This window comes from Triticum dicoccoides, chromosome 2A (genome assembly GCF_002162155.2).
Source record: "Triticum dicoccoides isolate Atlit2015 ecotype Zavitan chromosome 2A, WEW_v2.0, whole genome shotgun sequence".
In the NCBI taxonomy this organism is placed as follows: domain Eukaryota; kingdom Viridiplantae; phylum Streptophyta; class Magnoliopsida; order Poales; family Poaceae; genus Triticum; species Triticum dicoccoides.
The window spans coordinates 385,440,975-385,453,561 of NC_041382.1; positions in this window are offsets into that span (position 1 = coordinate 385,440,975).

Here is a 12,587-nt window from a genome sequence, read left to right on the forward strand (position 1 = left end):
AATAGAGAAAATGAGGACGAAGTTTTGGAAGTGTTGGACGTGGTGTGCGTAGATGACAATGGGGACCCACATGTCAATAATGGCAGAGGCAAAAAATTTGGAGATATTTTCCCTGCATCAGGTGGAATCGAACCCAGGGCTAGTTCAGTACTTTCGTTACAAATAAGGCACTGCCTCAGGTGGTCCGATCTCCTCCTGCACCTTTGTGCGCTCGCTGTGTCGCCGCTGTCTGTCGTTGTGAACATGCTGAACAAACGAGAGGAATCCAGAGAGGACTGTACGTGGAGAGGCGGACAGTCGAGACCCACCAAATCTATGGCCGTACGCAAGCAAGTGCCTCATTGAAAAAAATACTTCCTCCTAATGCTATACTGACGTTGGGGCCCACGGGTTTGTCAACATAGTTACATTTTAGGTGCTTCAACGTAGTTACTAAAGGAGATAAATTCACAATGAAGCTGGGGAGCTGGCAGGTATCATTTATTATCACTGGGGCAGCAAGTATCAGCTGGGTTGTGGGCTGCCCCGTCTAGGCTTTCTTTTCAACATGCGCAGCCCACGACATGTCGGTTTGTATTTTCTTGAGGGCCATCATGTATCGACCAGCCTATGGACCTCCCATCCGAGGTTTTATTTTTCCTGAGACATCGGCATCCTAATTTATGTAAGAAAACGCGGAGGTGTGTTCTATTTTTCTATATAAGAATAGGAACGTCTGGTCCAACTTATGTTTCCCTTCTAACTATATTATATATTTAAATTATTTTATATGTTATTATATATTATTGTTATTGTCATCATATATTTAACAGATACTTACATATGTAAGAAAAAATAACCCACATCTTATTAACTTATAAAAATAATTTCTTAACAATAAAATCTTGGATATTTTTGGCAACGAAAATCCTGGTGATTGTGTACAAAAGCTTGGTAAGATTTAAGGACCAATGTAATAATAAATCACTTATTATTCAAATATATTTATAACAAAATTCTCAGCCCCTGTTTATTTTTTGATAACATTGATGGCCCAACCCAACATTCTAATTAGAATCAGCCCAGCAAAATCGTGAATTTCGAGAAAGTGCAAATGGCCTGTAATTTTTTAGGAAAACAATAAATGGGCCGCATTGAGGCTACATTTTTTGTTCACCTAGCCCAGCAAATGGACTGTAATTCTAAAAAAAATATCAAATTGACTGTAAACTCTAAAAAAATGGGTTGAATACGTGCCCCATTTTTGGAGGCTGAAATGTGGGCCAATAGGTCGAAGCCAACACAAGTCATTGTCAACTTAGTCAACAAATGATTATGACATCGTTAGCCATTAGATTTACATCCAACGACCGACATCCATCTTCAATCTCTCGTCCTCTTCCTCTAGTGCCGCCGGGACCACCTGCTCCCGCCTCCTGCTGCTAGTAGCTCTGCTTAGCACGCTTCATTGTGAAGCGCTACACCACCGCCGGCCAGGCCATCCCTCCACCCCTCCACACCTCATGTTCTTCTCCATCGACTGCCGAACCACACTGCACCGAACGAGTTAACCCTCGTACACCTCTTCATCTGTGACTCCACTCCCGCCCATCTTCAGCTTGTTGCTGTCCGGGGCCTCGCCGTCGTCCACCACCTTGGATGCGCTCGGCGCGGAGTGGTCAATGTGGTCAGCGAACGACATCCATCGGAAGTGGACTGTACATAGAGAGGCTGACAGTTGGGTCCACAGCCGCACACAAGGAAATGCCTCCTTATTACGCGCAAAATAATGATTCCTCCACCTGACAGCTGGGACCCACTGAAAGGGCCTCTATATTTCATGAAAAAATGTTCCCCTCGCTGACAGGTCGGACCCACCACCTATATCTTCGCACGCAAGGAAGTGCCTCCTTATTACGCACAAAAAAATGAATACCCCCTGATAGCTGGGACACACCATAGTGGGAGGCTAACTTGTGGGCCTACTAAGTTGATGCGGACGGAGGGCTTTGTCAACTTAGTCAATATGAACGATTCCAGCTCCAGTGCCCGTACGATGTCCATCCAACGGCCGTAGTGCTTCTTCAACCTCTAGTCTTCTTGCTCCAGCTGCCCAAACCAGTGTCAGTCATGCTGTGTGCTCTTGCCTCCCGTGGCCGGCTGTGATGCCGCGGAGGTCTCACCGCCCCCTACTACTCTCACCGCTGGCCAGGCTATCCCTCTACTCACCCACACCCCTTGTTATTCTGCGGCGACGACAGCCTCGCACCGCAGCCGAACCAGTGAACCCTTGCACTCCTCTCCGCGTGGGCATCCACTGTCGCATCTTCCCTGGCTCCACGTCATCCCCTTCCTAGGCCTCGCCGTCATCCACCGTCCTGGTGCTCTCGGCGCGGCGTGGTCAACGCGGTCAAGGAACGACTTCCATCGGAAGAGTACTATACGTGGAGAGGCTAACAACTGGGTCCACAGCCGCAGCAAGTAAGTGTCTCCTTATTACGCGGAAAAAAATGATTCCTCCACCTGATAGCAGGGACCCACTGGATGAGCCTTCGTATTCACAAAAAATGTTTCCCCCTGACTATTGGGACCCGCCAGCTACAACTTCACATGCAAGGAAGTGCGTCCATATTACGAGCAAAAAAATGATTCGCTCCCTGACTGCTGGGACCCACCAGCTACATCTTCGCATGCAAGGAAGTGCCTGATAGTTGGGACCCACCTGGTCGAAAAGTACGTAGCGTTGTCATTCTAGTGGCGAACGTGTACGTACATACTGGTCGATAGGTCTGACTGCAGGCTGCAGCGATGAACCGTGGCCGTGTAAGGAAGGGCATGTGTCATAGTAGACGTGTGCACGTGTCGTAGTAGAGGCGCGCACATAGCATGTCATGCAGTCCTGTTAATATCGTGTACACGTACATACATCGGCCAGGGTGCAAGAAAGTAAATACGGCCACATACGTACATACAGGCGGCGTCTCGAACGCCTACTCGCGCATACGTATGGCCAGGGCTCGTGTACATGGCTGGGTCGGAACGGAGAAACTGCATCGTCATCGTGTACATCGGGAGCCAACCAGCTCGGACAGAACAACTGATCGAAATGAGGCCTGGCATGCCGCAGAATGGAGGAAACGGCCTTGTGTTCGACCGGCCACGGTCGAAACGGGATCCTGTTCATCAGGAGGGGTCTGGCATACCGCAAAATGGAGGAAATGGTCTTCTCTTGGACCTCCTACAGTCAGAACAGGGTCCTGTTGATTGGGAGGGGTGTGGCATACCGCAAAACGGAGGAAACGGACTTGTGTTGGAGCGCTACGGTCAAAACGGGGGTCCTGTTCATCGGGAGGGGTGTGGCGTACCGCAAAACGGGACTCCACGGGATACTGTTCATGTCCATCATCGACTGCCTCCACAGGCTAGTATTCATCCACCGTCGACCTCCTCCAGCCTCCACCTGCGACTGTTCATCCACGTGCTCATGTTCATCTAGCCTCCACCGCTCCTCCACCGGCTACTCTTCAACCAGCCGTCTCCACGGGGTCCTGTTCAACCACCCCTCCATGGGCTACTGTTCATCTAGCCCTCCATCGGCTACTGTTCAACCAGCCCTCCACGGGGTCCTGTTCATCCAGCGGCAACAGCCTCTACTACCATGGGGTCCTATTCATCAAACTCCCCACCGGGAACTGTTCATCCAACCCCCCAACAACACTCGCGTTCATTCAGAGGAAGCATCGATCGACTTCAGTTAGCAGCAGTAGCGAAGGAATCACTCGATCGGATTCAGTTTATAACCATGGATCGATCGCTCGGGTTCAGTAATGCGTAGCCTGCAGTGAAATAGCTCGGGTTCAGTTAGAGCCCAATGCCTCGCTTGGGTTCAGTTAGAGCGCAACGTCTCGCACACACCTGCGTACGTGTATGAGAGAAACACGCAAACCTCCATGCATCGCTCGGCCCCGACCACCCACCGTAACCGGGAACTCCCCAATATTTTCCACGCCCTCGCTTCTACCACGGTTTTTTCCGTCATGGACGACCCAAAGAATGTCATGCAGCTGCGTCTTCGGCCCGCCTAGGACGAAAAACCCATTTTTGGTCATGATTTTTTGTCATAGAAGTAGGAGCCCACCACATCTATGATGATACCGGCTTTTGTCACACTTATCATCATAGAAGTGTCATGAGCATGACAGGAAAAAAATTCGTTCAACCCAAAATGTCATGAATGTGTCTTTTTTTGTAGTGATAATCCTCCGATTACGGACCTAGTCCGCATCATTTCTACTATCCTCTTTCAACTTATTTTTCTCTATGAACATAAAAAATAAGGGAGCTATATCACGAGCTATTGATCTACAACATAGATTTGCACATACTATCATGACTAAGTTCATGACAAATTAAGTTCAACTAATCAAATTACTAAAGAACTCCCACTTAGATAGACATGCCTTAAGTCATCTAAATGATATGTGATCCAAATCAACTGAACCATGTCCTATCATCACGTGATATGGAGTAGTCATCAATGGTGAACATCTCTATGTTTATGATATCTACTATATGATTCACGTTCGACCTTTTGGTCTCCAGTGTTCCGAGGCCATGTTTGTTGATACGTCTCCATCGTATCTACTTTCCAAACACTATTGACCTTGTTTTGGACTCTAACTTGCATGATTTGAATGGAACTAACCCGGACTGACGTTGTTTTCAGCAGAATTGCCATGGTGTTATTTTTGTGCAGAAATAAAAGTTCTCGGAATGACCTGAAACTTCACGGAGAATATTTTTGGAATATATGAAAAATACTGGTGAAAGAATCAATGTCAGGGGGCCCACACCCTGTCCACAAGGGTGGGGGCGCGCCCCCTATCTCATGGGCCCCCTGAGGCTCCACCGACCTCTACTTCGACTCTATATATTCACGTTCGGGGAGAAAAAAAAATCAGAGAGAAGGATTCATTGTGTTTTACGATACAGAGCTGCCGGCAAGCCCTAATATCTATCGGGAGGGCTAATCTGGAGTCCGTTCAAGGCTCCAGAGAAGGGAATCCGTCGCCATCGTCATCATCAACCTTCCTCCATCACCAATTTCATGATGCTCACCACTGTGCGTGAGTAATTCCATTGTAGGCTTGTTGGACGGTGATGGGTTGGATGAGATTTATCATGTAATCAAGTTAGTTTTGGTAGGGTTTGATCCCTTGTATCCATTATGTTCTGACATTGATGTTGCGATGACTTTGCTATGCTTAATGCTTGTCACTAGGGCCCGAGTGCCATGATTTGAGATCTGAACCTATTATGTTTTCATGAATATATGTGAGTTCTTGATCCTATCTTGAAAGTCTATAGTCACCTATTTATATGTTATGACCCGTTAACCCCGAAGTGACAATAATCGGGATACTTACCGGTGATGACCGTAGTTTCAGGAGTTCATGTATTCATTAAGTGTTAATGCTTTGGTTCGATACTCTATTAAAAGGATGCCTTAATATCCCTTAGTTTCCAATAAGAACCCACTGCCACGGGAGGGTAGGACAAAAGATGTCATGCAAGTTCTTTTCCATAAGCATGTATGACTATGTTCGGAATACATGCCTACATTACATTGATGAACTGTAGCTAGTTCTGTGTCACCCTATGTTATAACTGTTGCATGAGGGATCGCATCCGACATAATTATCCATCAGTGATCCAATGCCTACGAGATTTTCACAAATAGATCTTTGCTTAGTTACTTTTGCGTTGCCACTGTTACAATCACTACAAAAACTATTACTATTACCTTTGCCATTGTTACCGTTACTTCCATATTACTTTGCTACTAAATACTTTGCTGCAGATATTAAGTCTTTCAGGTGCGGTTGAATTGACAACTCAACTGTTAATACTTGATAATATTCTTTGGCTCCCCTTGTGTCAGATTAATAAATTTGGGTTGAATACTCTACCCTCGAAAACTGTTGCGATCCCCTATACTTGTGGGTTATCAGGACTATTTTCTAGCGCCATTGCTGGGGAGTATAGCTCTATTTTTGAGTCACTTGGGATTTATATCTGTTGATCACCATGAGGAACTTGAAAGATGAAAGAACCAAGATTTTTCCCTCAACTACGAGGGGAGGTAAGGAATTGCCATCTAGCTCTGCACTTGATTCACCTTCTGTTTTGAGTAAACTTGCAACACCTACTCCTGCTATTCATTCTGATATGTCGCATGTTATTGATGATGCCACTTCTGCTTTGCATGATGCTTATGATGAAACTACATGTATGCTTGATAATACTGTGCCACTAGGTGATTTTCTTGATGAACAACTTGCTATGGTTAGAGAGAATGAAATTATTGAAACTGATAATATTGATGAAAGTGATGATGAAGATTCTCCCCCTAGATATGAATTGCCTGTTGTGCCTGATGGTTATGTTATGGATGAAGAAATTGCTAGAGACTTTTTAGCTTGCAATGACAGATATGATCTTAAGAAACTGTTAGCTAACCTGGAAGAAAAATCCTTGAATGCTAGAATGAAATGTGACCCTGCTTTTGCTACTTCGCCTATATGTATTTTCGATAAGGATTATGATTTCTCTGTCAATCCTGAGTTAATTAATTTGGTTGAATCTGATCCTTTTTATGGCTATGAATCTGAAACTGCTGTGGCACATCTTTCTAAATTAAATGATATAGCCACCCTGTACACTAATGATGAGAAAACTCGCTATTACTTTACCCTTAAGTTATTTCTGTTCTCATTAAAGGGTGATGCTAAAATATGGTTTAATTCTCTTGATCCTGGCTATGTGCATAGTCCCCAGGATATGATTTATTACTTCTCTGCTAAATATTTCCCCGCTCATAAGAAACAAGCTGCCTTAAGGTGAATATATAATTTTGAGCAAATTGAAGAAGAGAGTCTCCCACAAGCTTGGGAGAGGCTTCTCCGATTACTTAATGCTTTCCTTGATCATCCTCTCAAGAAAAATTAAATACTTGATATCTTTTATAATGGACTAACTGATGCTTCCAGAGAGCACCTAGATAGTTGTGCTGGTTGTGTTTTCAGGGAAAGAACCGTAGATCAAGCTGAATTGCTATTGAATAATATGTTGAGTAATGAAAATGATTGGACACTTCCTAAACCAACTCCTAAGCCAACTCCGAAGAAAAGGCGTATTCTATTTCTCAGTCTTGAAGATATGCAAGAGGCGAAGAAATCTATGAAAGAAAAAGGTATTAAAGCTGAAGATGTTAAGAATTTACCACCTATTGAAGAAAATACATGGTCTTGATAACCCGACATGGGTAGTAAAGGTAAATTCTCTCTATACATTTGATAAGGGTGAAATCCCATCTACTAAGTTTGCTAGCCAATGCTTGGATGAGTTTGATAATTTTATGGTTAAGCAAGAAAACTTCAATGCTTATGTTGGTAGACAATTGAAACATAATGCTTATATAATTGAACACTTGAGTGATTATATGTCTAGAGTTAAAGGTGAACTTAAGCTTATTAGTAAACATGCTTCTATGGTTACTGTCGGTGTCAAAACCGGCGGATCTCGGGTAGGGGGTCCCGAACTGTGCGTCTAAGGCGGATGGTAACAGGAGGCGGGGGACACAATGTTTACCCAGGTTCGGGCCCTCATGATGGAGGTAATACCCTACTTCCTGCTTGATTGATCTTGATGATATGAGTATTACAAGAGTTGATCTACCACGAGATCAGAGAGGCTAAACCCTAGAAGCTAGCATATGGTATGATTGTTGTTGTCCTACGGACTAAACCCTCCAGTTTATATAGACACCGGAGGGGGCTAGGGTTACACAGAATCGGTTACAAGGGAGGAGATCTACATATCCGAATCGCCAAGCTTGCCTTCCACGCAAAGGAGAGTCCCATCCCGACACGGGACGAAGTCTTCAATCTTGTATCTTCATAGTCCAATAGTCCGGCCAAAGTATATAGTCCGGCTATCCGAGGACCCCCTAATCCAGGACTCCCTCAGTAGCCCCTGAACCAGGCTTGAATGACGATGAGTCTGGCGCGTAGATTGTCTTCGGCATTGTAAGGCGGGTTCCTCCTTCGAATACTCCATAGAAGATTTTGAACACAAGGATAGTGTCCGGCTCTGCAAAACAAATTCCACATACCACCGTAGAGAGTATAATATTTCCACAAATCTAAACTACTGACAACTTTTCATAACATGACATCACGCCATGGCCCCGGTTATTATTCGAACCATTTTTTCTCAACCAGCCACTGCACATATGGCGAGGCGGTTTTCTTGGCACGTCTTGTCGAAGCAGAGCTCGTGTCCCCTTATCCCGGGATCCTCATCGATACGGCTGTGTGTAACCCAACCGCGCCATCAATCATGATGCTTGGGGAATAAGCGAGTTTTACCAGGCAAGTGGGGAGGCACGCAGTTTCTACCGTCCTTATAAAGGGATAAGGACTCCTCTTTTTTACTCATGCCTTCTTCTTCCCTGCCCATCCATTCTCGCGCACTCGAGCTCCAGCACCCAAGTTCGCATCTTCTCCGCAAAAACACTCCGAACATGTCCGGAGCGAGAGGCAAGTGGATGGACTCCTCCGTTATAGAGGAGAACATCATGAAGCTCTGGGAAGCCGGATACCTGGCCGCAGATATCACGCACCGGCTCCTAGGCGCGGGGCAGATCGTTCCTACCCCCGAGCCCCACGAAAGAGTTGTATTCCTTACCCATTTCATCCTCGGGCTGGGATTTCCCCTCCACCCATTTGTTCGCGGCTCATGTTCTACTACGGGCTGGACTTCCATGATCTAGCCCCCAATTTCATCCTTAACATCTCGGCGTTTATCGTCGTGTGCGAGGCTTTCCTCCGCATCATGCCCCACTTCGGCCTGTGGCTGAAGACCTTCAATGTTAAACCGAAGGTGGTGGTCGGCCACCAAGCGGAGTGCGGAGGCGCCATGGTGGGAAAAATGCCCAATGTCAGCTGGCTCGAAGGCTCCTTTGTGGAGACCGTGAAGGGGTGGCAATTGGGGTGGTTCTACATCACCAAGCCACGCGACACCAACTGGGCGGCGGCCCCCGAATTCTGATTCGGCATCCCCATGCGGCTAACCTCCTGGAAGGAGAAGGGCTTATCTTGGGGTTAATCGGTGGAGCTGACCGGACTCCAGAACTATGTTAAAAACATGATAAGCAAGAAAATCAAGCTTGTCAACGTGGTCCAGGTCATGCTCTTCCGCCGGATCCTACCGTGTCAAAGACGGGCATTCAATATGTGGGAGTTTGACTCGGCAAGGCACCAGGCGCTGCGAGAACTCATCAACACGACGCACCAGGACATCTGGAGGGTGTTGTTCAAGTCTGCCGAGGTACCTCCTCCCCTTATCGAGGACCGCGGACTCAGTGCAAAGCGCCCTGCTAATCCGGCAAGCTCCTTATATCTCATAAGGTGTTTCTTTCCCTAGTATAATTATGTGAGGGATCTGAGCCTCCGCATTATTTGACAGGAATGGGTCGCGACAGCGGAGCAGATCGAATGTCTGGCCCCACTTCCCGAAGATCCAGCAAGTACTCTCCTGACGGAGATGCTGGTTCCGATGCCCTATGAGGCGCCGGAGAAGAAGGCCAAGAAGAAGGCCGCGGGGACCAGGAAAGGTCTCCGACGCAAGGTTGTATCGGAATTGTCATCCGATAACACCGAGACGCCCTCCTCCCCCGAAGACGAGGAGGAGGAAGAGGAAAATTCTCCCCATCCAGCCGGGGGAGATAAGAAAAGGAAGGCCGCCCCATCCGCGGAGGCCGAAGGGGCCAAGAAGGGGAGAACTCTCCTTCCGGACCGCTCCACCACGACTGCGTTCAACGACGAGGATGGTTGCCCAGGGACAAGCCCCTGGCGAAGTCGTAAGTATCCGAATACCCTAACAGTTCTGGTATATTTCGTTTTATTGTTTCTTATCATGCCAAACATGATCATGCAGCCCACCCAAGGACCATCTCGACGTGTCCTCTTCGGATGGGTCTCTGGGCCTGTCGGAGGTGAACAGTGATTCGCTCCCGACCGCCTCCTCCCCCCGCCCTACGGACGACGCCGAGGTGTTTTCTCGAAGGGCACCAAACCAAGGGAAGGTAGTTCTGGGGGCGCCCCAAGGCGACCTCCCAGACGATGGGCGCATCGGAGGCATGGCTCCCATGGGCCCTAATGACGGGGGCAGCAAGTCTGGCCTCCGGCCGAATACTGCACCGGACCTCTAGTGGTTTCGGACTCTGTCAGGCGACCCCTCACTAAGGGGGCGAGCCGTCTGTGCTGATGGACTTTGTCCATCCAGAGGCACCGGACAACTTGCTGGAAGCGCTTCGCGGCGCTTCCATTAACGAAGAGCACCGCACAGTCATGAGTGCGGTGGTAGAGAAGGTTCAGTCTGCTAAAAGTGGACTAACTGAAACCTATGCCAACCTCCTAACAGGCTTTGAGGTAAGTAGTCAATTTATAAGAAAATGTTATAGCATAGACAGTAGCCCCTGATGCTTTGTTTGGCATTCGCAAAGAAAGGTCGAACATAGGATCAAATAATAATCACATGAGTCTAATCAGAATGTGTCTTATGTGTATAAGCAGGCTTCGCTGCTGGCCGCTGCCGCTCGCACTACGGAGGTCCCCGCACTGAAGCGGGACCTTGAGCGGTCCGAAAAAGAGCTCGGCCTTACCAAGAGGCAGCTCGAGGAGAACAAAGGTAAGTAATACCCATCTGTATATTGATAAGGAATAGAAAGAATGTGTTTGTTAAGTCACAGGATCCTCATGAATTTTGGTAGGGGCCACGACCGAAGTGTCGGCCCTGAAGGAGGCGCTGTCCGAGGCCAAAGACAAAGCGGCCAAGGAGTGCACCGAGCGCGAGAAGCAAGAGGCTCGAGTCGGCGAGGTGCAACAAGAGCTCCAGGATTTTGTCAAAAAATACGAGTCCTTGGAGCGTGACTCTAAGACGCAAGGGTCTGAGCGTGTGAAGGCCCTTGAGAATGCAAAAAATGCCAAGGCCGAAGCCCACAGGGCCCTCCAAGAGCTTCAGGCGGTCCAGAAGATAGCGGCGGGTAAGGAATTCATTATGCAAAGCAAGCATGTGAAGGAAACTTTCCTTTTACTTACCCGAGTTCAGAGCTCTCCAGGAGCGTTCGCAGATCTTCCCCGCAGTGTGTCCGATGCCGCAGAATTTTACCGGGTCAAGGAAGGGAGCTCGACGGAGAAGTTGTTCTGGTCTCAGTATACTGGGACCGAACATCCGGTGCCTTTGAGTGACCAGTTGAAGCAACTGGTCGAGCTTCACAAGGTGGCCGAACAGGCCATGAAGGGCCTCATAGTCCAGATGTGGCCTAGCGAGCCCCTGCCTGGCAGCTACTTCGGCCTGGTGAGGCAGCTTGTGAATGCATGCCCACGGCTTGAAGTCATAAAGCGGTCCGTCTGCATTGAGGGTGCGTGCAGGGCTTTTGCCCGAGCGAAAGTGCAATGGGCGAGAGATGGACGCCGAGAAGCTGGTGAAGGAGGGGCTACCAGAGGGCAAGGAGCATCGCCAGCCTGAAAAGTATTATGACAGCGTCCTGAAGGGTGCCCGCCTTGTGGCGGAGTAATGTTCCAAGGATGTAATATTTGAATGAATCTACTCATGTGATCCTGTAATATGAAAACGAGTTCATGCGTGCTATATAACGCTTGTTGATTTAAAATATTACCTTCTGTGCGGCCGTTTATAGAATCTGAGAGTTGGCTAGTCGTCGGCTTCTACCCCTATGTAGCTAGTACTGAGGTGTTCGGGATAAATCTGATCACTCTTTATCCCAGTTTTGGGTCCTTCGAAGGAGGTGTTCAGCACAACGAACCAGGCAATCGGACTATAAAAGCTTTATCACTCTCACTTAGCCATAGAAGTCTACAATTTTAAATGTTGGCGAAGCCCCTAGTATTCAGAAGGCCGAACTTGGGGCGCTATGAACGCCTTAATCGGACAAGGTCGACTCCTCGCCTGAAGCAGTAAAAATCTTTAGGGATTTGGGACCTCTCGAATAGCGACCAGCTCTTGCCGCATCATGACAATCAGTTTTCGGCTTTCTCTACTGAGGTGCTCGTCCGAAAGAACCGGGACACAGTCGTAGTAGTTCTCCCAGTGCTACCTTAGCCGATATAGCGGAACGTAAGCCACCAAAACATGGGTGCTGGGCAAACCCAACTATTGACCCAAGACATGATTCGGAGCTGATGCATATAATGCTATAAGTTCGGGGTGCCGCATTGTCGAAAGTGTTCGGACTTTTCTTGCCGTGTTATGGGGTACACTGAAGCCCCTGGCGTACTAAACGTACCAGAATGTATGACAACAACTTGTCATGAATAAACAAACAACGAAAAAAGGGAGATGAAGAAATGCAATAATAAGCTGACGCTGTGCATTGTTATTTAGAGGATACGTCAAAGCGTATGTGTATAAGTAGTACAATAAGAAAAAATGGGACTATCTGACATGTCTGATCCGAGGGCGAGCTACGTGCGGGTATGTAAAACAGGTATAACGATCGTTATGAGAGACCTCCTGGGGATTCC